Consider the following 26,419-nt stretch of genomic DNA (forward strand, 5'->3'; position numbering starts at 1 on the left):
CAGCCACTTGCTCAACCTATTAGGTCCATACTCTGACTCATACACAAATTGAAAAACAATATGTGTAGTTGCCAGACCCAGGATTCGAACCTGGGACCCACGACACTATAAACCGATCATCGTGGGTGCAATTTTCATAGTACTAGATAAAAAAAAAAATTTGCCTAATTCCAAATTGTCAAATGATCAATTGAATTTTGTGTCGTTATTGTATCCTATATAATGTTCGGGATTGTCATAACTTTACACATTTATACATTATTTATTAAGTATTTTATTTTTTATTTATTTTTTACGTTTTTTCGTTTGTTCATCAAGTGGTAATATTGTTTATTTTTATTATAAATTTTATAAACGAATTGTTTCTAATCAAATGTATTATGTTATTAAATATTGATTAATCATAAATATTTGTTTGGTGATACATTGAAATGTGGTATTATAAGTGCTTATTGCTTCATATTTTGTTTTATGTTAATAATTTAGAATATTTGGTTTAGTGTCCTTAATGATTTAGGTATTGTTAAATAATAATATCCAATTTGAAATAAAATAAATGAAAATGAATAAAGATTATTTAGTTTAAAAAATGTCCCTCTGACGCGGACGGAACCGGTCCACATTTATTTATTAAAACTGGAAAAAGTACTACTTATAAAAATTTTGCATTTTATTCAATTAAATTAATAATAATATACTTAAGGCTATACTTCAGTTGAAGCATGGTCTAAAAAGATCGTGGTTGGCGATGCGCAGATTGTGCAAATGACGCGTGCCGAACGAAATATAATTTGTCATAAAAATTCAACATGCGTCCATTTAATGTTATGTTTATTATATTACTAATAATAATAGTATATTCATTGACTTGTTTTCTTTTTTAAGTACATACGTAAAGTTTTTTAGTCATCTTTACACGATAGAATATTTTTATCCGACGCCATGACAAAACATATCGACGTGTGGACACCTCAACTATCTGTCTCCGATTGGCGACTGGTGAGAAATTTCGTCGCACATACTGTTGAAAATTATTTGCCGTTTCATTGAAGTACGCTAAGTCTTAAGTCTAAAATACGCCAGACGATCCGCACGTCAATTTAAAATTTCCAGGAATTTAGGCGAAATTTCGCGAATGAAACGTCTAGTAACTCTTGCAAGGTTTGCAAGTAGTTGTACGTTTCATATTTTAATAATTGACAAGTAGACTTGGCATTGGGCAGACGACTCACCTAACCAAAATCAAATTGACAGATATAACTGGTGATCGTTTGACATAGTTCACAAACAGTTCACGCTTAACTTTGTCAATTGATCCGACCGAATTTCACAATGCATTCACCAATTCAAACTCAACTGGCTGGCCATGAGATGTAGAAACCAATATAATTGAATAACTACTCGGAAAACATTACCCGGTGCAACGAACTGAATATTGCAATTTCTTAATAGTAACTCCCTTGAGTGTGCGTAATTAACAGTGCGCACAATGAGATTGCACTGTTACAATTATTGAGTGAGTAAATTGAGTAAGAGTATTGGTATAGTCTTCAATGGAATACAATTCGACTGCTTAATCTGCAAACCAGCCAACTGCACTTTTGACCAAAAATGAGATTTTTGTGGCGTTTTGTTATAAAGTATGTTTTCTATGCTCACACAAAATTTCAAACTGCTAAATCTATAAATAAATGCGTTATCATTATTCACACAAAACAGCCAACTGTAGGTGCCAAATTTCCAATATCGTAAATAGAATAACTTTGCTCTTTATATATTTTTTTATATATAAAAAGGGAAGCTAAAATAGTGTATTAATTCGTAGTGTAGGTTATTTGTATTTTTTTTCAACGTATATTTTTGGAATTGTTAAATTCAGCTTGATAGTTTAAACTACTTACATAAAAAGTTTTTTTCTCCTTCCTGAACAATTTGCTCAAATGAAGTTAGCCGGTTTGCGAATTAAGCAATCGAATAATTGGTAGCGCGCCCATCTCTAGAGCTGTGCGTGCGTTTGATATTGTGTAGAAAGTAGTATACCAGATTGTTCCTTTACCTAAATACACTAAACAATTACTACCATTTTATTAGATCCATCAAATGATGCACATTTTTCAGACATTTTTCAAATTTTTGGTTTGAATATATCTAATACGAGGGTGGTCCCAAAAGTACCCGACCTAACAAAGAAAACACAAAAAATTTGAGATTTTTTTTATTTCTCCACGTAGTCTCCTTTTAGATCGATAGACTTTTTCCAGCGATGTTCAATAGCTGTGATACCCTGTTTATAGTGAGGATCGTTGAGCTCCTCAAAATAGCCATCAACCGCCGACTCCACCTCTTCATTGTTGGCAAATCTTTTACCACCGAGCCATTTTTTCAAGTTTGGAAACATAAAATAATCCGAGGGGGATAAATCTGGCGAATTGGGTGCATGAGGAAGTAATTCGAACTTTAACTCATTGATTTTGGCCATCGTGATAACGAATGTGTGAACTGATGAATTGTCCTGATGAAACGAAACTATCTTTTTCGCCAAATGCGGTTGTTTTTTCTTGATTTCATCACTCATACGCTGCAATAACTTTGATATTGGTTGGACTAAAGCCTTTCAAATGAAAATATTGTATCACATAAATATGACCAATTTTTCCATGTTTACAAATTCACTGAGAGCGTTCACTCTTGATGGCTGACAAATAATTACTGAATAACGTAGCGTCGTCAAACTTAAAACTTAGGCTTTATAAGATTGGTACTTTCTATCATGGTCACTATTTTTAAACAACAACTGCTATCTATACGTCAGGTCGGGTACTTCTGGGACTACCGGTAACACACTCAATTAAAGTGGATGCGTATGCGTCAAAGATGCTCAACCTACTTCAGATTTAGTCTTTTGTGTTTCCGGTGAACCGATAAGTATGCATAGTACTTATTATAAAACTTACTTAACTTAACTTACTATAAAACTACAATACTTCAGTCACATTATGGGAGAGCACACTTCTTACTACATTCCCCAACTCGCTATCCAAGTAAAGATCAACGGTAAACATAGCAAAGTACTAAATACGTAGCATTTTGTGGCTTAAAACCTCTGGAATAATTATTGGCATGTATTGTGTGCAGCTTCACTGAACCGTTCCTACTGGCAGATGATAGAGCAAAGATCACCCTGACAGTTGCCAGCTTCTGATGGCACAAGAAGAAGATTTTCTTATAAAAATCCCTGTACCAAAATCCAGTTTGACGTAAGTAACATTTTTATATGTAAAAATAACATAAAAGCATTCTGTGATGTCAAAGTTAGAATGAAAATTACACGAGCCTCTTTACCTCATTTTCATATACAAGGGTTTCTCGCATCTTTGATATAAGCCGACCATTGATTTTCAACGTTTGCTGGAACATACCCAATATAGCCATTCACTCGTCCATAATAATTTTAGAAGTTTCATTAAAAAATAGATAAATAATTTTAAAAAAAGAAGCCGCCTTTATTCAGTGGGAGTTGGTATTTCTTTTGAAGTACCTGCCTAAATGATGTTGGCAAGCTTCATGGATTTTTATTGTAACAAAAGAATGTATGATTCAGTACAAAGATTTGCAGAATCATTTTTTACAGTATTTGTTTTTGTGTGTGTTTTATATCACTAAGTTTATTATCGTTTCTATAGTGTAATCATAGTGCGATACTAGAGCTTATATTGTGGTACTTTACGTTGCATGGCCGGAAACTGGATACAATCTCGAATTGAGAGATAAGCATTGATAATATTGTGATTAAGTGACAACCGTCATTTCAATTTTCGAAAAAAACATTTATTTCGGTACTAAATAATTTTACACATTTGAAATTTATATGATAATAAATTATACAATATTTTTCTTGTTGGCCGAGAGCGCGGGAATGGGACAACTGGGCGCCGCACCGTCGAATGAAATAAATATTTCGTTACGATCGTTCGTTACGATTTTATAGAGAAAGTAGACGAGGAGTTTTGACCAGTTTCTATCTACTACTTAGTAATTTTAATTAACTTTGCTCTTAACATAATGTTTTTTTTTATTTTTTATTGCGGATTACCTGAGACTTTATATAAAAATAAAAGAACTCTCCTCTCATTGGAACTTGAACATATTATGCACAATTAAATCATAATTCACATGTGCATATTTAAATTCTCACCAAGTACTAAATAATATTATAATAATTTAAATATAAATATTAAATAATATTTTTAAAGTACCTATAATTCACGAACGTCTATTTATTTTCGAATTTCATTCAATTGCGTGGCGCCAAGTTGTCCCGGCGCCGAATCGTCCTAGACCCGAGAGCGCGATTTGCTCTTTCTTCACGAAAAAATGCCTAGGAAAGTTATATTTTTTAATGGAATGCGTGTTTGTGTTATTCTAGCAAAGGGTCTAGTCCTCTACCTGCCTGAAATCGAAGTAGTTGCAAAAAATCGTATCTAAGGAGAGCTAATTTTAAATAATCAAACTCTTCTTTACTAGGTCTTCTTTACTACAGTACGAAGGTAACAAATAGATAATTCAATTTGTTCGGCGAAAGTTGCTTTGTTATATTTCTTTGCAAATAAACTTGTGTTGTCATTTTATGTATTTATAATCTGTGCATGCAACCAAGAAAGAAGCTTAATGCGCCTCTACCTACCAGAGGCACCTAGCGGAAAATACTAAACTTGCAATTTGAGACAATTTTTGATAGTTTACAATTTAAACTGTATTAATTAATGAATATGTATCTGAAAACAATAAAAAGAAAAATATTTTTTTTATTTTAAGTCAAAGATAAACTATGATTTTTAAAAAAATGTTATAAAATGTGAATTTAAATTTATTAAATTACCCCATCTTATTATTACATATTATTTTATGATTATATTTATTATTAAAATTTAGTTTATTAAGTTTTCTTGTCTAATATTTTTGAGTAATTCATACTTTTAAGATTTTTTATAGTTACTTATTTAAAAAAAAAATGAATGTAAAAATATAAATGTGTATAACTTGAAATCCTTTTTATTTGTATCAAATAATCGACTTGCATTATTGGAAGCATACCTAAAAAGGTTCAAATTAAATTTGTCTCAAAATTCGTAATTTCCCGCTACGTGACTGTGGCAGATAGAGGATTCGCCTTAAATATATTTTTTATTTAACATAAGTCATACTTACGCGAAATTTAAAGTGAAAAAAGGTGCATGCGATTGCCTAGTTTATATTTGCACCATACACAAGTTCAATAAAAATGCAAGAAATATATATTTTTTTAAATTTAAATGGTAAGTAATAGGTATTATGTTTCAATATATTGAAGAAAATGTCAAACATACTGCATGTCAATAATAATAAATATATTTATCATTTTTAAATGTTCTCATATTTCAAAGGCGCCGGTTTTTTTATTTTGAACTTTTAAAAACAACAATTCAAAGGACACAGCTTATTTTTTTTATAATTACAACAGAAATATAATTAAATTTAAGAATCGGTAATTAAAATAAATAGATAGAGATTATTAAATTCAACGATCAATAGCTGTAAATAAAATTTATAATTATAGCTGTTTAGTATTAATATGTAGTGGGTAGTATACGTCCAATCCCACGTGAAAACGTATTTAGACATTATTATTCACAATTAATAATATAATTTATTATCTCGTTGTATTTTTATTCCCTAGAGACAGTGGTGTCATTCAACCGGTTCGCAAACCGGTATGACATCGCGACAGTATGAAAATAATAATTCATGTCATATCACATGGCGCGAATGGGAAAAACTGAAAAATTTCGCCTGCTCCGCTAAGTTTATAAAATACCGCTATCAACTAAATAAAAAAATCGTGTTAATTTACAAAACTGTCGTATTGAGCACATGTGAATTAAGTTATAATATATTTGTTTTGATTTATCTGTCTGTAACGCAGCGCAAAACAACTTAGTACCAACACACGACACATACTCTGTCTATCTATGTCTACCAAAGGTATTCACCACAGAACATATTAATAAATTGATTTACGATAGGCTATACCCCAATACACTACATTTTGAAGCAGGGTTTTGAGTGTGTGAGTGTCCTACGAAAATGAAACACACATTATAGACATGCAACAGCATAGACGTGTTAATACACCAATATTGAATGAGCGTCAGTGCAAAAACCGAGAGCAGTAAGTTGTCAGAACGAATTATAAACTTAGAATGACGTATTGACACGAATTTAAGTTATCCCATATTCTTCTACACTCGAGAACAGTTGCCTGTTACTCACACCCGTTAGGTATTTCAGTTCCCATTAATTATGTGGTCCCGGACCATTATTTTCAGTGAAATATTATGTAAAAAGTGTTTTGTTTAAATATTTTTCTGTTCACCAATAAATAATATAACATAAATACTGTATCGATCAATAAATACCTACACTGTTTTGTAGTTAATAATTTGACAGTAAGAATTTGTTTTGAGTCGATGTGTAAAAAATAGTCAACCCCCGCAGTATGATCAGTATCACGAACTATTTTATAATGCATAACTTTACTAAGTACCTACATATTGTGTACCGCGAAATGGGGTGAGATTAGACCGATTCTATTTTCAAAAAAAATTTGCACCTAATTATTGTTTTTGTCTTAAATTTTGTGAGATATTCATCATATATGAATGACTACCTATATAAATTTAGGATTATTTATCATGATTATTTTCACTTTATATAACTACTAATAATTTAAGATATTTTAAGAATCTAGTTGTTAGTTTCATTTTGTCATTTTTTACAAGATAACCGAATACCTAGTCTCAAGAATATTGAGAGGAGAACTAGTTGAGTCCAATTATATGCAGATAAAAATTCAATTTCCCAACAATGTCAAAAGCTAAGTTATCTACATAATAATATGATGTCGTATTGAGGTTACCATTTCGTAATTTAAATAAAAGAATCATGTATTCCCAGCTTTAAATCGTCGTTAAATTAATTTAATTGTGCCGGCAGTCTAAAGGGAGACGTTGATCTTTTATTAGATATCCGGCATTTCAATGTTGAGGACAACAAAAATAACCTTGGCATTCAAAAATATACACTGCCCTAACGATTTACGTACAGTCGTGACATGTACATAATATATATAATACAGCGTTCGAAATGGAAGGTTTTACGAACCGGAGCGCTCGATAATTTTCCGAAAATATTTACATATTTATTTAATATTTCTGCGTATTATATAGAAATATAAGAACATACCCGCTAAGTTCAGACGGTTAAGTTGAGTAAATGTCTTTAAAATTGTGGCAAACAATCACTGCAAACCTTTTAATTACCACATTTAAATAACACGTTAATTATATCTAAAAGTGCGGCCACACCGGCAACAAGTCGCGCGACAACTCGTTAAATTTTACGATAATTATCATAATTGCTTAAGAAATTTTACGATAATTATCATGCTTATCGTAAAATTTAACGAGTTGTCGCGCGACTTGTTTTCGGTGTGGACCAGGCATAATGGCCAACGACTCCAAACGCACAAGTCGCGGTGTTTGCACTACATGAGTTATTAAAGCATTATATTGTAGTCGTCTCAGATGAATATCAAGGCTTACGTCACATCATAAATATTATGTTTTTACTAAGTTCCGACAAGTTTCGTACAAAATTTAAAAAAAAAAGTATAAAAGTATAGGTACATAACGTAAATTTATTTTATTACTTTTTCATAATTTACGAACATGAACGCAATATTTAATTTTTCCACGAGACGGAGCGATGAACTAGGAGATTTCATGAACAGAAGCACCGCTCCGGTGCGTTCCGGTCCATTTCGAGCGCTGATATAATATATAAATACTTGCCTACGTTTGAAATATGGTAACTGAAAATGGAACATCTTCATGCAAAGCTTTTGGGATATATATTTTTTATTAAGTTATATTATTACAGACAAATTATTTTGTACCTACCTATATAGTTATTGATAGAAAGAATGAAAGTAGTGTTTTTTTTTAATTGTAAGTGTATCTTTAACTTGAAATAAAAAAAAATGTTTTAATGTATTTAAATATTACTCATTAATTTAAATACTTTAAAATGTAAATTTTGTTAAAAAAAAAATGTCTCAAATTGCAAGCTTCGTATTTTCCCGCATCTATTCTATACACAAGGCGGCTATCGAGGGTAGTTTATCATATTTATAAATTGAGGTAAGTGTTATAATTGTTACAATAAGTTAGCCGTCTAAACTGTCAATCTCGCTCTAAAAGTTAACACAGCCAAGACAGGTGCTATTAAAACATAGGACTTTTTGACAGTTCAGACGGTAAACTTATTGTAACAATTTACCGCCTCAATCAGTGTTGCCATATTATAGTATTTCTGAAAAATATATAGTACAGGAACATTTTTCGTCTTGAATCCTTTAAAATTAAAGTATTTTGGTATATTTTTCGTAAAATTTAGTAATAATAGTATTATAGTATTGTACTATAATTATAGTACGGTTGGCATCAATGGCCTCAATAGATATATTTACCTTAAAAACATTTACTTACTTATACCTATATGAATTAATATAGGGTTAAAAGGGCCCGGGAATCTGGAAAAGAAATTAATTGCCGAGAGAAAGCTTTCTTCTATGTTGCTTGAGACTTCCACAATTGGTTTATGGGTTGTCATCGTGTTTCATTCTTCGACGATTTGGGCACGTTGCAATGCAGTTTTACACCATTGTATACAATGACAATTGTATACTGTAAAACATACTGTATCTCTTCAGAACTACCTCCGCAACGAACCCTAAACTATGAGGATATAAGGAGGAACACCACGACAGTAACAAACCAAAAATCAAATATAGTAGTCACGAATGAAAAATACGAATATTATTAACCAATATCGATGTGTTCAATACCCCTAATACCAATCGTTTGAAATATTAGAATTAATGATTGTTTGGTCCCTTAATATGTGTCCAGGGCGCCGTATTAATTGTAAATGCGGGCCTGCGGGTATGCATGCCATGTTGTTTTTGTTGAGCACTTAGCTACGTGGTCGAGAATATTATAATTATTATTATACTTGCCTAATAGTTTTGTAAGACTCTTTAAACACATAATATAAGCTCCAGAACAGTTTGGGAAGTTGCCAGTTGAAAGACGGACAACCATTAACTCAATTTATTTGAAGGTTAAAAATGCAAAAATCTTCTGTTCCAATTGTTATTATGTAAATATTAACTAATATTTTAAGATAAGCAAGAGATGTCGCAATTTTCGTTTTGGTGTCCCTCTCTGTTGGGGATCTTAACTTATTTAAAATGGCTATAGACATAATATCTCTCTAGCGATCCCAGAACTTCGCTATCTACAAATGGATGGAATGTTCATATGGTTAGACCTCCCTCTTCTGCATCAACCCTCAATATTTCCTATGGCGATAAGCCTTTCCAAATGAATATTTCTCCTTCTGGCCGTGTGGCTAAAGAAAAGCAGACATCTTAGGAGATATATTCTAGAAAGCCCACCGTTCATGTTTATTTCTTTCGCAGCGAATATATTCTATCTCTTTCAGACATAAAGACATCAATCGGGGAACACAAAAATAATTGGAAGTGCCTTTTTGGTGAGGTTGAAAGAAGGTTTGATTCTCGTGTGTGGAGAAATATATTCCATTTCTTTTGTCAACACTACAACAGGACATAAGGCCCAAATACTTGGGACTAGGGATTCCAATCCCGAGATCCCGAGCAATTTTCGATACCTATGAATCCCGGGATTGATAAACATAATCCCGAAACATTTGGGATTTATTTTTTATCAATTTTTATGGAAAATAAAATAAAAACGAAAATAGAACAGAAAAAATACTTTTAATAACAAATAACTACATTATAAATAAACTGAGTTTGAATGAAGTTTAATTTATACCCATGTGTAAGTTGCCGATTCATTTTATTTTTTCACATAAATTAATAAAAATGAGAAAGATTGGAAAAAAAACAATGCTTAGCACTATTAACAAAGTAATTACACCATGATCTCATCATACGTTTTACGGCAGTTTCATATTTGGCTGACTAATTAGATTTATGAAGCGGAAAGGCCATAAGTACACTATGATTTGCTTTACTATTTTAAATTTCGCTAACCCATTCATTAAGTCTTTACTATCAGAAACAGCAATCCCATATTAAATTTACATTATTGTTTATATTACAATATTATTTACTCCATTAAACTTATGTATTTCCAAGACTGAACGTATACAATATTAACAATAAATGTCTTAAATAGTATAAATTATAAGTACTAGATATATTTTTGACCGATTTTATCAATGTTATTTGTGAATATAATTTTTTTATATTAACAACGGAAAAAAATGCCAATCCCGGGATTGTCAAATTGTAATTCCGAAATCCCGGGATCAGAATTTTGGCTCGGGATTGAATTCCCTAATTGTGACCTCACCGGCAATCAAACACAAAGCTCCCAGATAAAAAGCTAGCGCCTTACGCATTAGAATACGTGAATATGAATAAATTTAAATACGTGTTAAATAATAGGATATTTTAAATAATTACGCCAGTGTTCTAATATGGATTAAAGAGTAATAAGTCACGTAAACGAAGCGGGCATTCAATATTTGGTAATATTTGAGAACATTCAGGTGGACATTGTACCTATTTCTTGCGCCTGATTTTTATTAAGTCGTAAACCACAGCTGGCTTCAAACTCTTGGTCTTTGGTATCAATATTATGCAAGTGTTGGAGCGGAGCTCGGAGCAGGAGCACGGAGCAGTGGAGCAATGGGGTTTTACCCAGAGCCGGAGCACCGAAGATTTGTAGTGCTCCACTACTCCTAATATTTTTTTGTCATTATTCAATTTTCGTCCTAAAATTAATTCCAAGTGAGAAGAGGCAGATAATTAAAGACGATTTGCGTTCATAAATTTTGTTTAATAGAATTAATTAATAATGAAAATGACGAATAATAAACCTTATTTTAAAACTACTTATTTTTTATTTTTTTTAACATACCTATACATATAATGCATAATTAAAACTTTTTACCCGGGGCGGAACTGGAGCGGAGTAACTCAAAAAAGTTGCTTTAGTTATTATGACAATCATTACAGGGGATTGCTCTTGTTTGTTCACTCTCCACGAAAAACACTGTCCAAGAAGAATATTATTACCTTTTTTAACACAAATTGTTCACATCTGCCCAACAGGCAGTCTCCGTAAATACCTACTATTTACAGACGCTATGTAAATGTGATCCATGTTTAGCAAACAAGGAATAGATAATAATGTCAGTCACGGCAGCCAGCGTACCATGACTCTTCGTCACGCCTCCAGGACCTCGGCAACAGCTCAACTTGACATCTTCCACATCTCCATTATAAAGATCACCTCTTGTCACCTAATACTCTTGCCAGGCGCACACACACAGTGCCGCCCTAAGGACTCAAACACACGATACTGCAGTAAAGTTATCGTGCGTTGATGCAGCTATTACGCTCCTTTCACATTATACGGTTTTGACCGTACGGCAAAAAATCGAACGGCGACATTCTTTTAGTGGCGCGAAGAAGAGCATGGCCCTTTTTACACTACACGCCGTTAAAAACCGAAACGACGCCGTATAGCAGCCGTCTATTTACACTGTATAGACGGCGGCCAGACGGTGACCGATGACTCAGTGGTGTACGTGACCTAATGCACGCTTTCATATTAGACGGCTTTAAATCATACTAACAGTAACAACACAACTGACTCGAATGTGGAAGGACCAAGAAGTTCTACGTAGTATCAAAACCAGGAAATTACAGTACCTCGGCCACATTATGAGAGGACAAAAATACAGCATTCCCCAACTTGTCATTCAAGACAAGATCAATGGGAAGCGTAGCAGAGGACGGCGCCGCATTTCATGGCTTAATAACCTCCGTGATTGGTACGAGTGCAGCTCCACTGAACTGTTCCGGATAGAAGACGACAAAGATAAGATCGCCTTGATGGAGGCCGACCTCCGCTAGGGGATGGCACAATAAGAAGAAGAAAAACACAACACTCAACCACAAACTGAGCTAGTGTAGGAAAAAAACCGTGCATAAACCGTATAATGAGAAAAAAGCGTGAATTCGGATTTTTACTGTTCGATTTTTTTCCGTACGGTCAAAACCGTATAATGTGAAAGGAGGGTTACTTGAATCCAAGAACAGTCAATTAGAATCTCCAATTGTATTTTTGTTATCCAATTGGAGATTGTAATCGGATCGAGTAAGACCTGCGTCCACGCGCGATAACTGCAGTGTCGTGTGTCTGAGCCTTAAAGTAGACTTAACATGCGTACCCCTTTCATTTTTAGTTTAAAATTGTATGCGAAAACGTACCTTCTTATTTCATTACCAACCTATTTATTTTCACCCACTCGTATCTCAAACAAAGAAGTACAATAAAAATCTTTAAAAATACAATACATAGGTAAACCAGTGCTCGAAATGGAAAACTTTACAAACCGGAGCGCTCGACAATTTTCTGAAGATATTTACATAGCTACGAGTATCAAATTTTATGTGTACTTTATAAAAATAAGTGTGTTAGATTTTTGTTGTTTAGTCTATCTAGCTCAAACGGTCAAATTATTTTTTTCCACGAGACGGAGCGATAATTCTACCGAGTTCACGAACCGGGACGGCGCTCCGGTGCGCTCCAGTCTATTTCGAGCCCTGGGTACACAAGACTGGTGGTAAGAGCATTTCCACGAAACCTACTCTCAAATATTTGTGTATGTAGGTATCTACGTAAAGATCTGAAGATCTGCCGGGTTTAAAAACCCCTTTGTGAAAATACCGGTATTAGTATTTTCATTCGATATTGCAATACATAATGTTTCCCGGCTAACCCTCTCACCTTCCAAGAGACAAAACAACTTATTGTAGTACTTTTTTCACTATTCCTATTTCACTTTCTCACTGTTTCGTTGTGTCTCGGTCTGGCTTTCAATGCCAGTTTCATTGAATTTATTTAAAAGTTACAGAGTAACAACATACGAGTTAAATATAATATTTTTTTCCTAATTCTGTGTATTTATTTGAAAAATTTAAATTCGTTTGTTAATATTTTATCGTACTTCAAAATCAGACAATTCGTCGGCCCAGTGAGGCTTAGTGCTCATGAAGACGCCCTTATAATCGAAAATCGTGCATTGGCCACTATTAAATTGGACAAACCTGCATCATAAAGCACTCCATATTAATCAGTGGATACCTCATTGGCTGCAAACCATGTAATATTAAAACGCCGACCAATGAATGCCACCGAATGCTTTATAAACGTTTAGAAATTGTGTATGCATTAAATATATGAGAATTTACTGATAGCTAAAGGGCTATCACTCTATCATATAAGACCACTAAACGCGCAGATGGTGGGATGATATTTGGGTACAACTAAACCAAACTCAAAACAGAATAATTCAACAGTGATCTAGTATGTAGCATTATTTAAGTATTGCGTCCACAGAACAGATTAACAAATAGAATGCAGATAGGCTATACCCTAATACACTACATTTGAAACAGGTTTTTGAGTGTGTGAGTGTCCTACGAAAATGAAATATACGTTATAGACGTGCAATAGTGTGTGTTGCAACCTTCAAATACAGCAATATTGAATGAGCGTCAGTGCATAAACCGTAAGCAGTTGGCAGAACGCATGATAATCTTATTCTTGACACGTGTTTAACCTTATCCCATAATCTTCCACACTCGAGATCGGTTCCCTGTTACACCACACCCGTTAGGTATTTTAGTTCTCATTAATTCTGTGTTCCCTGATTGCATCGCTTTAGTTTCGTGAAAGTACAATAATAGCTTGTTGCACAACTCCGTGGTGAGACGTGGGAAATGTTATGTGGGTGTAGACCGCGCTTAAAGTAATTTAACGAACTGTAGACAGGTGACCTATCAGTAATAGATAAAAATCCAACTGGATTTAGCCCAATTAGATGAAAATATACACAAAATGTTAATAAAATTATCGCATATTTTGATAGTGTTATCATTTTGAAATGTATTATTATTTCACAGACTGATAAAAATAAAATTTATCGCATAGTGCCTAGTCTTGAGACTGTATGTCCTAGGTATATAATAATAAAATATATACCTATATATACGGTTATGTGGAGTTATGAAGAATTAATAAATACATGGGTTGAAAAGAATAGGTAAGCACTTTCGAATACGTTTTCGAAAACATTTTTTTCGAATTAACTCAATTTTTATTATATTTTCTTAGTCAAATATACTTAACGCTGTGGTAAATTGGACCGTTTAACGGATATCGCCAAAGGCACTTATAACATTTCTACATGCATATTGAGTTCTAAACATATAACAGATTAATAAATATAATTCCGATAGACTATATTTTGACGCAAAGTTTTGAATGTCTTTATGTAAAATGCATTTATTATTGTTGCAACCTTCAAATACACCAATATTGAATGAGCGTTAGTGCATAAACCGAGAGCAGTTGACAGAATTCTTGACACGTGTTTAAGTTTATCCCATATTCTTCCACACTCAAGATCGGTTAAATGTTACCCCACACCTGTTAGGTATTTCCTTGTCTATCATAGTATGGTATGAGTTTTATCTTCGAAACTCGGCTAAATACGTCGATATTGATTATTAAAAATCTACCTTAGTTTCAAAATCGGCTAAAACGGTACCTAGTAAAATATAGATAAATTGAAATAACATATTAAGTTATTTCAATTTATCTCAAAATTGCATAAAACCGTTTAAGCCGCTTTTGAAAGTGAGCGCTTCATAAATGAACAAGCATCTGAAAAAAAAATTACTAAGGCCAATAATTAAACTAACTGCAATTAGATTCATTCATTTTATAACAGGTTTACGCGTTTTGCTCTCTTGCGATTATTTATCAGAGCCACACTGCAGTAAAACATGTACATTGATTTTGTGTTTCAAGCATATAAGTAGATTTATAAATAATGAACCATCACTAAGTATTTAAATGTAACATCACTTAAAATATCAGATATAATTATGTATGTAGGTAAGTAAACATAGCAAGATGTCAATAGCAGACAGCCATTTTATTTAATAAACAAACAATGCTACCAACGTAGAGATGCAAATACTACAACCTGTTGGGGTAAACAAATGTCTGTAAACATCAGAATGAGTACCTATAAGTCACTGTTTATTCTTGCCACTTTGGTGTTTGGTTTGCATCTACATTATAATATAGCATCGGTTATGGAATATGTTTCTAATACTGTATATCTACTCGACTTTCTTGCTCTGGAAAAATAGGCAGTGTTATCCAGCAGCAGTTTTTTTAAAACACTTGCTATGTTATACCAGGTAACCAACTCGCTTTGCGAAAATCTGTTGTGAAAAAACAGTGACAGTTAAGTATTGTGATTCAAAACATTTTTCATCTGCAAAGTTTTTGAAACAACATAAACATAGACCCCTTCCAAGCAGCGCTCGAAATGGACCGGAACGCACCGGAGCGCAGCTCCTGTTCGTGAAATCCCAGCAATTATCGCTCCGTCTCGTGGAAAAATTAAATAATGCATTCGTGAATTAATAAAATTAAATTACTTTCTATATATGTTTTAAAGTTCATACGAAATTTGTCGGAATCATAGTTTAAAAAAATCGTCTACGGGCGCCGACAACGTTATGCCCTAAACTTGCATGCCACATGTTTAAAGAAAGGTACTCCGTTTGACCATCTGATCTTGGCAGGTGTATTTCCATACAATACATACAACTACTACGTAAATATGTAGTTTCGGGAAATTATCAAGCGTTCCGGTTGGTAAAATCTTCCATTTCGAGCGTTGCTTCCAAGCCAACCGCAACAAGCGTCAGCAGTTTTTTACTCCTGGGAATGTCTCAGAAACAGATACGCAAGACTGAGGTCACCACGTACTTGAGTTTGCTTTGACTGAGTTTAGAGACTTTCTAATGAAAAATCCTCATGGGAGAGAGGAGCACGGTGAGCGAAAAAAATTAAATATTAATTATATATTATATATATTATATATTAATTAAATATTATAATTAATTAGCCGTTAGAGAAACTCTGAAAGCAGAAGGTGGAGTTACCCTGAATGGGTCCCATAAAATATTGGGCTACGCAGATGATTTGGTGGTGCTCGGAGAATCTGAAGAAGAAGTCAGAGATATTTTCACTCCTCTGGAGGACACAGCGAAAAGGTTGAACCTACGAGTAAATGTGGGAAAGATCAAGTATTTGAAAATGACAAGAGGCATTGAACCCTCTGGAAACATTGGAATAAGAAACTCCTCGTTCGAGAGAACCTCTCTCTTCAAGTACTTGGGCTCCAACATTACCTCTAAAAATGAAATGTCCCTAGAGCTCTCTGACCGACTGAGAAGTGGAAATGCAGCGTACTTCGCGCTGAGTCGTCTGTTCAGGTCCAAAATGCTGTCCATCAAAACGAAATTCCGGGTGTATAACGTGGTCATCAAGCCAATCGTCATGTATGGATGTGAAACGTGGGGTATAACAGAAAAACAAGAAAAGGCGCTCCAAGTGTTTGAAAACAGAATCCTCCGGAGAATACTTGGACCCGTCAATGAGAACCACCGGTGGCGCATCCGCACAAATGCTGAGCTCTTCGACCGATACCAACCTAGAATCACTAATATTCTGAGGTCAAGAAGGCTCAGATGGGCGGGCCACGTTGTACGATCTGAAAGATCTAGAACTCTCTATAGGATTTACAAAGGCACACCAGCTGGCACTCGACCTCTTGGCCGCCCTCGACGGAGATGGGCGGACAACATTCAAAGGGATGCGGAAAGGCTGGGGATAGTCAACTGGGAAGAGAGAGCGCTGGACAGAGATTCCTGGAGAAACGTTGTGCAGTCGGCCATGGACCTGAACGGCCCCTAGCGCCAGTTTAATAATAATATAGTAGGTACTAAAACAATACGGATATGTGAAGATCTCTTCACATATTATGTGAAGAGATCTTCGCGTCCGCATTTTTTTAGCAGCAACAAACGCTTCCCTTTCGGAGCACATTCTCGGGCATTCCTATAGGATGCGGTCTGCCTCCTATAGTTCTCGACCACATGGACATCGTCTGGTGACAAATATAAGGTCAAAGAACTTGGCAGCGAATCCACCATGAAATCAAGAATTGAGTTTTGAAACAATAATTTTATTTACGTTTACACGAAGTCATGGCCCCCACAAAGAGAGGGCTGGCAGGGCTCTAGCCTGGGGGCCCGGGCTCAGGAAGGGCCCGGCGTGGCGAATCGACCAGATAAGTGACATAAATACCTACACTTCACAAATTCTCTCTAATAGTAAAAAAAGTCGCCTGCGGCGCTGTTTTCCTTCAATTATATTATTATTTCAAATTGTGTGTTTGTACGATACAATTTTTATTTGTGTATCGATACTACAATTCCATATTTCAAATGGATGTATTAAAATATAAAAAAACACTAAAAATATACACCTTAATTAATTTAGTACACCATTTGGAAAACGCTACTGTGGAGCGTCACACTGCCTTTATCCTTAGCGATAAGTAGGGGGGGCGCCAAAGATCCTAGCCTGGAGGCCCGCTTCAGGATGTGGGGGTCTTCCTGGGTGTAGGTCTTCATTTGAACGCGGCGAAGACCAAATGTATGTGCAGTGCTGCTTGCATCGTCGGCGACACTCCTCTGCGGGTTGCTGGTCTGTCTGTCGAATTGGTGACTGGGTTCAAATACTTGGGCAACTTAGGTTACTGTGGCACCGATGATGGCAGCCACTACAATAAACTTAGAATCCAAATGGATGTGGCAGGGTAATAAAATTAAGTTGTTAAGTCGTCAGTAATATTATCAATTAGTTTGAACGTAATTTGAATGCAGAATATCTGTGTACTTTTTATTTAATACGGATTAAGTCACAACCTGTCGCTATTTTATAATAATTATAAAGTTAGTAATAAACATAATGCATCTGACAGACCAGCTATTTATAATTAATTAATCATTGTATTGCACTACGCCTACACCAATAAATTATAGATAATTTCGTCTGCAAAAATATTTTTTTTATTAATTTATGCAGAGAGTTCACGAGTATTTATAACGGATGTGTGTGTTAATGTGTTTATTTATTGTTTTGTTTAAATCTGGCATAGTGATAGAAATGATATTATTTAATTGTATAAATAACCAAAACTAGTTTCCTTATATGTAGGTAGATGTTAACACTTTTACATATATTTATTTGATTTGTATGCCAACCAGTCATGTTAAAATATAACCCATAACAACGAGCGTAAAGAATACATTTATATAGATCATTAAACCGCTAACAATAAAATTGTGTATAATATAATAAGCGAATATTCTGGCAACGTCTCATATCTTTGATAATGTAATATATTGTGTACAAAGAAAGCCGATCGATGTCACATAACTAGGTTTTAAAACAACACAATTTATTTCCTATTACGAAAAAGGAAATTGTCTTGTCGGAAAACAATGTAGGTACCTACATAGAGGTACGCCGGGTAAATCAACCCTGTCTTAAAAATTAATGAAACACCAAATGCACCCTCACGTAACCTATAACCGAATACTAAATAATATATACCTAATTCCCTTTCATTTGGTATTCTAAATATAGTACTAAACTGACATACATACGTATACTGTCGACATCAGTGGTGAAGGGTGGATGTAGGTTATTAAGATCCGGCATAAATAGTGCACACTAAACTTTGTCAGTCAAACGTATTTACTTTCATTTAACTAAGACTACAAAGTGTAGATAGTATTTATTAGTTTTTAAAATTCAATTAAACCTTGCCTAAATGGAATGTCTGGAATGACTGAAAAAGATTGGAGGATAAACTAAAAAAATCAGACGGATTTTCCCGTGAATTTTAACCTTTTCAATACCGGCTTCTTCATTCTTCAATTCTTTAATAATTATTTTTTCAAGAATTGTAGAGATATCAAAAAATTGATGAACAAGTCTCGATTTCTTGAGTCTGTTGAACACATGTGACGTTGCAGACGTCACCAACGGGCTAATTAACCATTGTAATTAGTGGAGAGGTTTTTCTCTCGCGGGCAACACAAAAATCCTGCGATTGGCACTTCAAGCTTCCGGGTTGTTTGAGTGGTGGGGGGATCGATGTCAGGCGATCGAATTTTGTTTGGATTTCCGTCCTTTCTGGTTGACCCTTGACACGAGTGGACGTGGGAGGAGCATATCCCGCATAGCGGAATCGCTATGCGGCTGTAAATACATTTCATTTTTATTATTAATTAATTTTAAGTTTTTGTTTTAATTATAACCTCACTCACATGTGGATATTTTGGTTTAAGTTTAAGTTAGTTGCTGAGAACTTATTGTGTTAAAATTTTAGTTTGCAGACGCTGATATTGTGTCTTTTGTATAACGTAAATATTTATGTATTATAACCTCGTCGTTTGTGAACGGTGGTGATTTTTCTATGGCGTCATGTCGCCATTTATGTACCATTGACTTTTAATTGCATTTTATTTAAATACAGTGAGGTTAAAATTATCACGGTGTTTCATTTAATTTAATTGTATCCCGTAATATTATGTTCTTTTATGTTCTTTTCTTTCATAGAAAAGGCTTTGGCGTCCAATAGAGTCAAGTTTTCAGTGCTCGCAATTAACCGCTGCAGCGGTATGGTAAACATTATCCATCGAATACCAATTGATTTCGATGGCCCTTTCCGTAACAGGATTGGAATTCATCAGAGAGATAGTGTGGAAACCCAGTACCCTGAGCTAGCGGTGCCTGTTATCCAGATAGCTTGGATAACAGTGTTGAATGATGGTCGGATGTTATTTTTCATTTAACACACACACCTGATACTCTTGATGTGATATAGATATCAGGGACACAAATGTCAAAAAAAGTAACAAGAATGGCATTTACGTCACGTACCTATACGTTGGAAAAAGGCATAGTCAAACAAGGATGCATTTTAATTTGATGACTGTTTCGTGATTCATTTAGATGTATTAAAAATCATTAATATTTTATAATTGATTCCTTGACATGTTGAGTTTTTGTGATATTTTGTTCATTCATGTTTTTATTATATTAATAACATATTAATAATACTAGAAAGCATGAAGAAAACTCCTGGATGTTTTAGATAAGGTTTGTATAATAAATTATAATATGTAGTTGCAAAATTGTATACAAATATTACATAAACCGGATTTTTACTTTTATTAAAAATATAACAAGATACAACAGATAATTATTTGTAATAAAAAATACGGAAACAAATACTTGATAGCATTGAGGTATGTTTATAATTAAAATGAAATCAAGATATTTACATATTAAAATTTTACATTTTAAGTATTTAAGTATTTAGCTTATATTGTAAATTATTTAAAATCTATGGAAATGTCTACATTTTGTAAATAATGCTATGGCTTTTAGAGCGAAGTTTTAGAAAAAAAACTATTAAACTACCAACTAATGTACAAATAATATAATGAAACGGTTATCGTATAAGGACATGGCTAGATATACTAATTACTATAAAATTAAATTTATTTATTTTACATACAATGAACATGACAAATTATAAATCCAAAGCGTTCACGACATACATAAAAAAGTGTTAACAATTTTCAAATAAAAGTACATGGTAATGTCAGTAAATAGTACAATAATAAAAATAGAAGTACGTGGAAGCACTCAGAGTGAACTAGGTTGATAGCAGTGGTGAAGGGTGGAGGTAGGCTGTTAAGATCCTACATAAATAATGCACACTAAAGTTTGTTAGTCAAATGTATTTGTTTTCATTTAACTAAAACTACGATGTGTAGATAGTGTTTATTAGTTTTTAAAATTCAATTAAATCCTGCCTAATCCAAGCCATGGTAGATGACAGTCAAAAATATTCGTCTATCTATAAAATATCTAAAATTATGCAATTAAACTATACATCATTTTAGATATTTTAAAGATAGAAGAATGTTTTTATCGATTATGGTTTACTATAGGCAGGGCTTACTGAATTTTTAAAAACTAACCAACACCATCTATTACCTATAATATGCATTCTTAATTCAACGAAAACTTGTAAGAATGACTGAAAAAATAACTAACACCTTCTGAAAATTTTATTCTTAGTTCAATTAAAACAAATAAGTATGAGTGACAAAATTTAGTATTAACTATTTATGTCGAAAAGTAGCAGCCTACCTCCACGCCTCGCCACTGCGATCTTGAAAACTTATAAAACAACGTCCACCCGAATTCAACGTCACGTAAGTGGAATATATAAATATCCGAAGCATTTTGATTAAACATAGGTATTGCCCTCCCAATTGGCATTACTAATGGCAGGATATTTCTGCGCCTTGGGAAAACAAACAACGGGATATAAGATAATTATCAGGTATTATCATTATAATTCAACTACTTATGCATTTTTTTTTAAATTGTCGTAGAATATAATGAATTATTAATTTCAAGTTTTAATGTAACTATTTCGTAAAAATAATAAAAAAAAACTGTAAATGTTCTTTGAAAACAGGTTCCCAACTCGTAAGAGTATGTTATTGTATTCATGTTAAAAAAAACATTGGGCATTGAAGATTAAAACTAAATAAATATTTTTAGAAACGAAATGGAAATCAAAACGGTGAATATATCAAAACAAAATCAAGCAAAAAGTAAAATAAACATGAATTTTCTCAAACTTGTTGAAAAAACAATTAATCAAGTCGAAGTGACAGTGAATCCCTGATATAAAATCAAAAAGAGTTGTGCGTAAATTTTTAAAACAGCTGATTCTAGACCGCCATCGTTTGACCTCAAGTAATGTCATCCGAGGTTAAATTGATCTCTGTAGCAATATTTTTTTAAAAATCACCTAAATAGTTTAGTTGTCAAGCAATATTACGAATTTCTAAGTAATATTATTTTCAAGTAAATCATCCGTCAAGTTTTATTTAAGTGATTATAAATAAATTACTAGATAGGTACTTCAAATAGGTATATTGATAAAAATACCATTCACAATTTTAGTGTTGTAAATATGTAATTAAATAATAATATACAACCTGAAGTAAAGAATACTCTGGAATCTTAAAAAATCATGATTAAAATTAGCGTCTGATATAATGTTATGCTGAATTAACATACTATGAACAAGGGTCATGTACTACGCGTGTTTTTGACAGGTTAGATAAGAAAAAAATAATACACAACAGATAACATCGAAACAGTTTGCTTGGTAGCAGAAATTCACTTTCGTTTCATTAAAGAAAATTCTGAACACGAAATAATTAAAATTAATGCACAGATTATCCATTGCTGCTAAATTCTTAAAAGGTTTATTGTGACGACAAATAACTGATGTTTTTTTACATTATACTATTTTTATTAATGTATCTCAATCCATTATTTATTTAAAAATAAATAACTTAAGGAAATAGTTACCCATGACTGTGTATTAGTTTTATTATTATGATTATACTATCAACATTAGTTCAAAGTGTAACAATAATAATATGTTTAATAATGTCAATGTTTTTTTAATGGTAGCATATTACTTTTTAAATAATTCAAAGTATCAAGGTTTAATAATGTAGCGTCTATGTGCAGGATTAATAAAAACAAATTGGTATTTTTGGAAAAAATATTGTTTCTAAAATAATTGTGCAACCTTTTAATAAATTTAAATTAAATCTGTCAGTAAAACTTTAAATTTGTATGCCTCAATCATACTAATAGTTTGACTGTGGGCGTGAACGTACGATAAATAAATAATAAATTAAAAAGTCAACCTTTACAATAAAAACTAACCTCACTTTCGCGGTCGTCTGACGTTCTGTTGAAACTCGTACAAATCCAAAGATAATAATGACAATATGTAACGAACGCACTAATATTTCGTTGTTTCACAGTGATATTAAAAAGATCGAGCGCGTTTGTTTTTGTTTATTATTAAATTGGTCGCGAATTTAGAGCGAATCTGCGATGCTAGCGCCGTAACGTGGACCGCATCCGTCCTGCACAACAGACAGAGATCTACTGGGGTGGCAAGGACAGAACAAGGTCGAATAAGGCCGTCGAGAGGGAGAGGGAGAGAGTGTGCGAGGAGAGACGCCGGGCGTCGGTCTCGCTCGGACGCTGACGTCGGAATCAAAATTTAAAGCGACGACGCATCGCGCACTGCAACGACCCACCGGAGCCGCAAATAGCTCAACACGGGATTCGCGCACGTATTTTTAGTTTGACGTTATCAATGTGACTAATAGACCATAGTAAATAATGGATTGAACTGGATAGAAGATAAGTCAAGAAGAAAATGTGAAAATTCCACAATAAAACATAGTAGTTAGTACATATAAAAAATAATAAAAGAAATTATTTTTAGACGTATAATGTGATTCTAGGAAAGAGATACATTTTATATTTTTACTAGGCTTTTATTTATTTATCAAGCGGGGCCTCAAAATCAGCCAGTTCCTCGGGCCTCGTCGTCCCTAAACCCGCCATTGAAGATATCCAACTAGATAGACGGACCAAATCAAGAATGACACACTTTTTTCCACTAACGTAAGAGGTTTGGAGCTAAATCGTGGAAAAAGTTGCCAGACAAACAGCTGGGCCATGATTTTCATTCACGAGGTCTCGACTAGGGAATCCAATCCCGAGCCAAAATTCTGATCCCGGGATTTCGAGATTACAATTTGACAATCCCGGGATTGGCATTTTTTTCCATTGTTAATATAAAAATTTTATATTTATAACATTGATAAAATCGGTCAAAAATAAATCTAGTATAATCTAGTACAATAAATGTCTTAAATAGTAATTTAAGACATTTATTGTTAATATTGTATACGTTCAATCTTGGAAATACATAAATTTAATGGAGTAAATAGTATTGTAATATAAATAATAATGTGAATTTAATATGAGATTGCTGTTTCTGATAGTAAAGACTTAATGAATGGGTTAGCGAGATATAAAATAGTAAGTGTACTTATTACCTTTCCGCTTCATATATCTAATTAGTTAGCCAAATATGAAACTGCCGTAAAACGTACGAGATCATGGTGGAATTACTTTGTTAATAGTGCGAAGCATTGTTTTTTTCCAATCTTTCTCATTTTTATTAATTTATGTGAAAAAATAAAATGAATCGGCAACTTACACATGGGTATAAATCAAACTTCGTTCAATCTGAGTTTATTTATAATGTAATTATTTGTTATTAAAAGTATTTTCTCTTTTATATTTTCGTTTTTATTTTATTTTCCATAAAAATTGATAACAAATCAATCCCGAAAGTTTCGGGTTTATGTTTATCAATCCCGGGATTCATAGGTATCGAAAATAGCTCGGGATCCCGGGAATGGAATCCCTAGTCTCGACCCTCGTCGTAGAAGGAGACGTCACGCATAAGTATGAAACATTAGTTATGTCTACATTTTTGTTCGATAGAGGAACGCATCGCAAGACACGCGTAGCGTACGCGTTGGCGTGCCTCAAGCCAGTTTCAAGATGGCCATCTTTCGTGATGAAACTACTACTGCACGTAGTTCCACCGGCTTTGGCCACTATTCAACATCACGTCAGTGTTACCATACCATTATACCAATAGTAAATTATTATACGATAATTTTACGCCAAATTAGCCAAAAATACTATAATTTTGAAGAAATCAAAACGTTTTGAAAAAAAATGTTCTGTATCGGGACTAGGGATTGCAATACCGAATGAAAATGTCGATACCGGTTTTCGGTATTTCTTATTGAATACCGGTATTAATGCCGGTATTTCTTAAACATTAAAAAAAACCGAAGTACTTAGGTGCTTATCAATAAATATAGATATGAAAATCTTCTTAACATATTATTTTATAGCAAAAACCTAGATACCTACATGTATTGTGTTGACATTTAAAAATATGTATTGGTCATAATTGTAGAACTAGTGATTTTTTACAAATAATTTGAATCGATACTTTTAACTAAAGCACTAAAAAGTTCATCAAGTGCAAATAAGTCCGGCTGCAGGTAAAGCTTCTTAAATTCAACGCTTGTACAGTCATCAATAATAATTATTATAGAATAATTGAACATTTTTCTCGCAGATGTTTTCTATTTCGAAATAATATTATGATACGAGGGTGGGTCAATAATTCCTTAGAAAAAAGCATTAAAACAGTTTTTATTTTTGTATTTTTTTTTTATTTCTCAACATAATCTCCTTGGAGCTCAATACACTTGGTTAGACGTTTCTCAATTTTTTTTAAATCGTCAGAAAAATAAGTTTTCGGAAGGTCCTCAAAATAAGCATTTGTCCGATCGATGACTTCTTCATTTGAAAAAAAACGTTGTCCACTTAGCCATTTTTTTAAGTTTGGGAAAAGGAAAAAGTCACTGGGGGCTAAATCTGGCGAATACGGTGGGTGGTCGACCAATTCGAACTTCAATTCTTCAATTTTAGCCATTGATCGTAAACATGTGTGAACACGGGCATTTTCCTGATGAAAGAGGATTTTTTTCCTGTTTAAATGAGGCCGTTTTTCTTCAATTTTGTTTTTTAGCTGGTCCAATAAAGATGCATAATAATCCCCTGTTATTGTTTTTCCTTTTTCCAAATAGTCAACGAAAATAATTCCACGTGCATCCCAAAATACAGTAGCCATAACCTTACCAGCTGATTTTACGGTTTTCGCCTTCTTTGGACATGGTTCGCCTTTCGCAATCCACTGCTTTGACTGTTCTTTCGTCTCGGGAGTATAGTGGTGTATCCATGTTTCATCTACAGTCACAAAGCGACGAAAAAATTCATCCGGATTGCGTTGCATGAGCAACAACAGGGCTTTAGAGGCCACCACCCTATTGCGTTTATTGTCGACTGTGAGCAAACGCGGCACCCATCTTGCAGAAATTTTTTTCATGCCCAATTTGTCATGTAAAATAGAAATGACGCTACCTTTTGAGATCCCTGTAACCTCAATTATCTCACTCAACTTTAATCTTCGGTCACTTAACACCATATCGTGGATTTTATTGATCATTTCTGGTGTAGTCACCTCTACAGGACGTCCTGAGCGTGGTTCATCCTTTGTTGATGTACGACCACGTTTAAATTCATTTAACCAGTTATAAATAGTTGCAAGTGAAGGAGCAGATATGCCGTGAACTAAATCCAACTCATTTTTTATTTCCTTTGCTGTTAACCCTTTTATATTAAAATGTTTAATAACAGCTCTAAACTCAATTTTCTCCATTTTCCATTTTTCCATTTTCCACAATGTACGAGAAACACAC

General features: G+C 33.6%; 1 protein-coding gene across 1 annotated transcript in view; it reads right to left on the reverse strand.

The window, feature by feature from the left end:
• The window catches only part of Gbs-76A (Glycogen binding subunit 76A), a 130,892-nt gene extending 107,728 nt beyond the window's left edge, over positions 1-23,164 (reverse strand). Inside the window, exon 1 of the mRNA XM_085959906.1 lies at positions 22,935-23,164. The gene's annotated coding sequence lies outside the window, so the exon portion shown is untranslated. The remainder of the gene's footprint in view (positions 1-22,934) is intronic.
• Between the last annotated feature and the right edge of the window lie 3,255 nt (positions 23,165-26,419).

This window comes from Rhyacophila brunnea, unplaced genomic scaffold (genome assembly GCF_057557595.1).
Source record: "Rhyacophila brunnea isolate RB1 unplaced genomic scaffold, BYU_Rbru_1.0 scaffold_9, whole genome shotgun sequence".
NCBI lineage: Eukaryota > Metazoa > Arthropoda > Insecta > Trichoptera > Rhyacophilidae > Rhyacophila > Rhyacophila brunnea.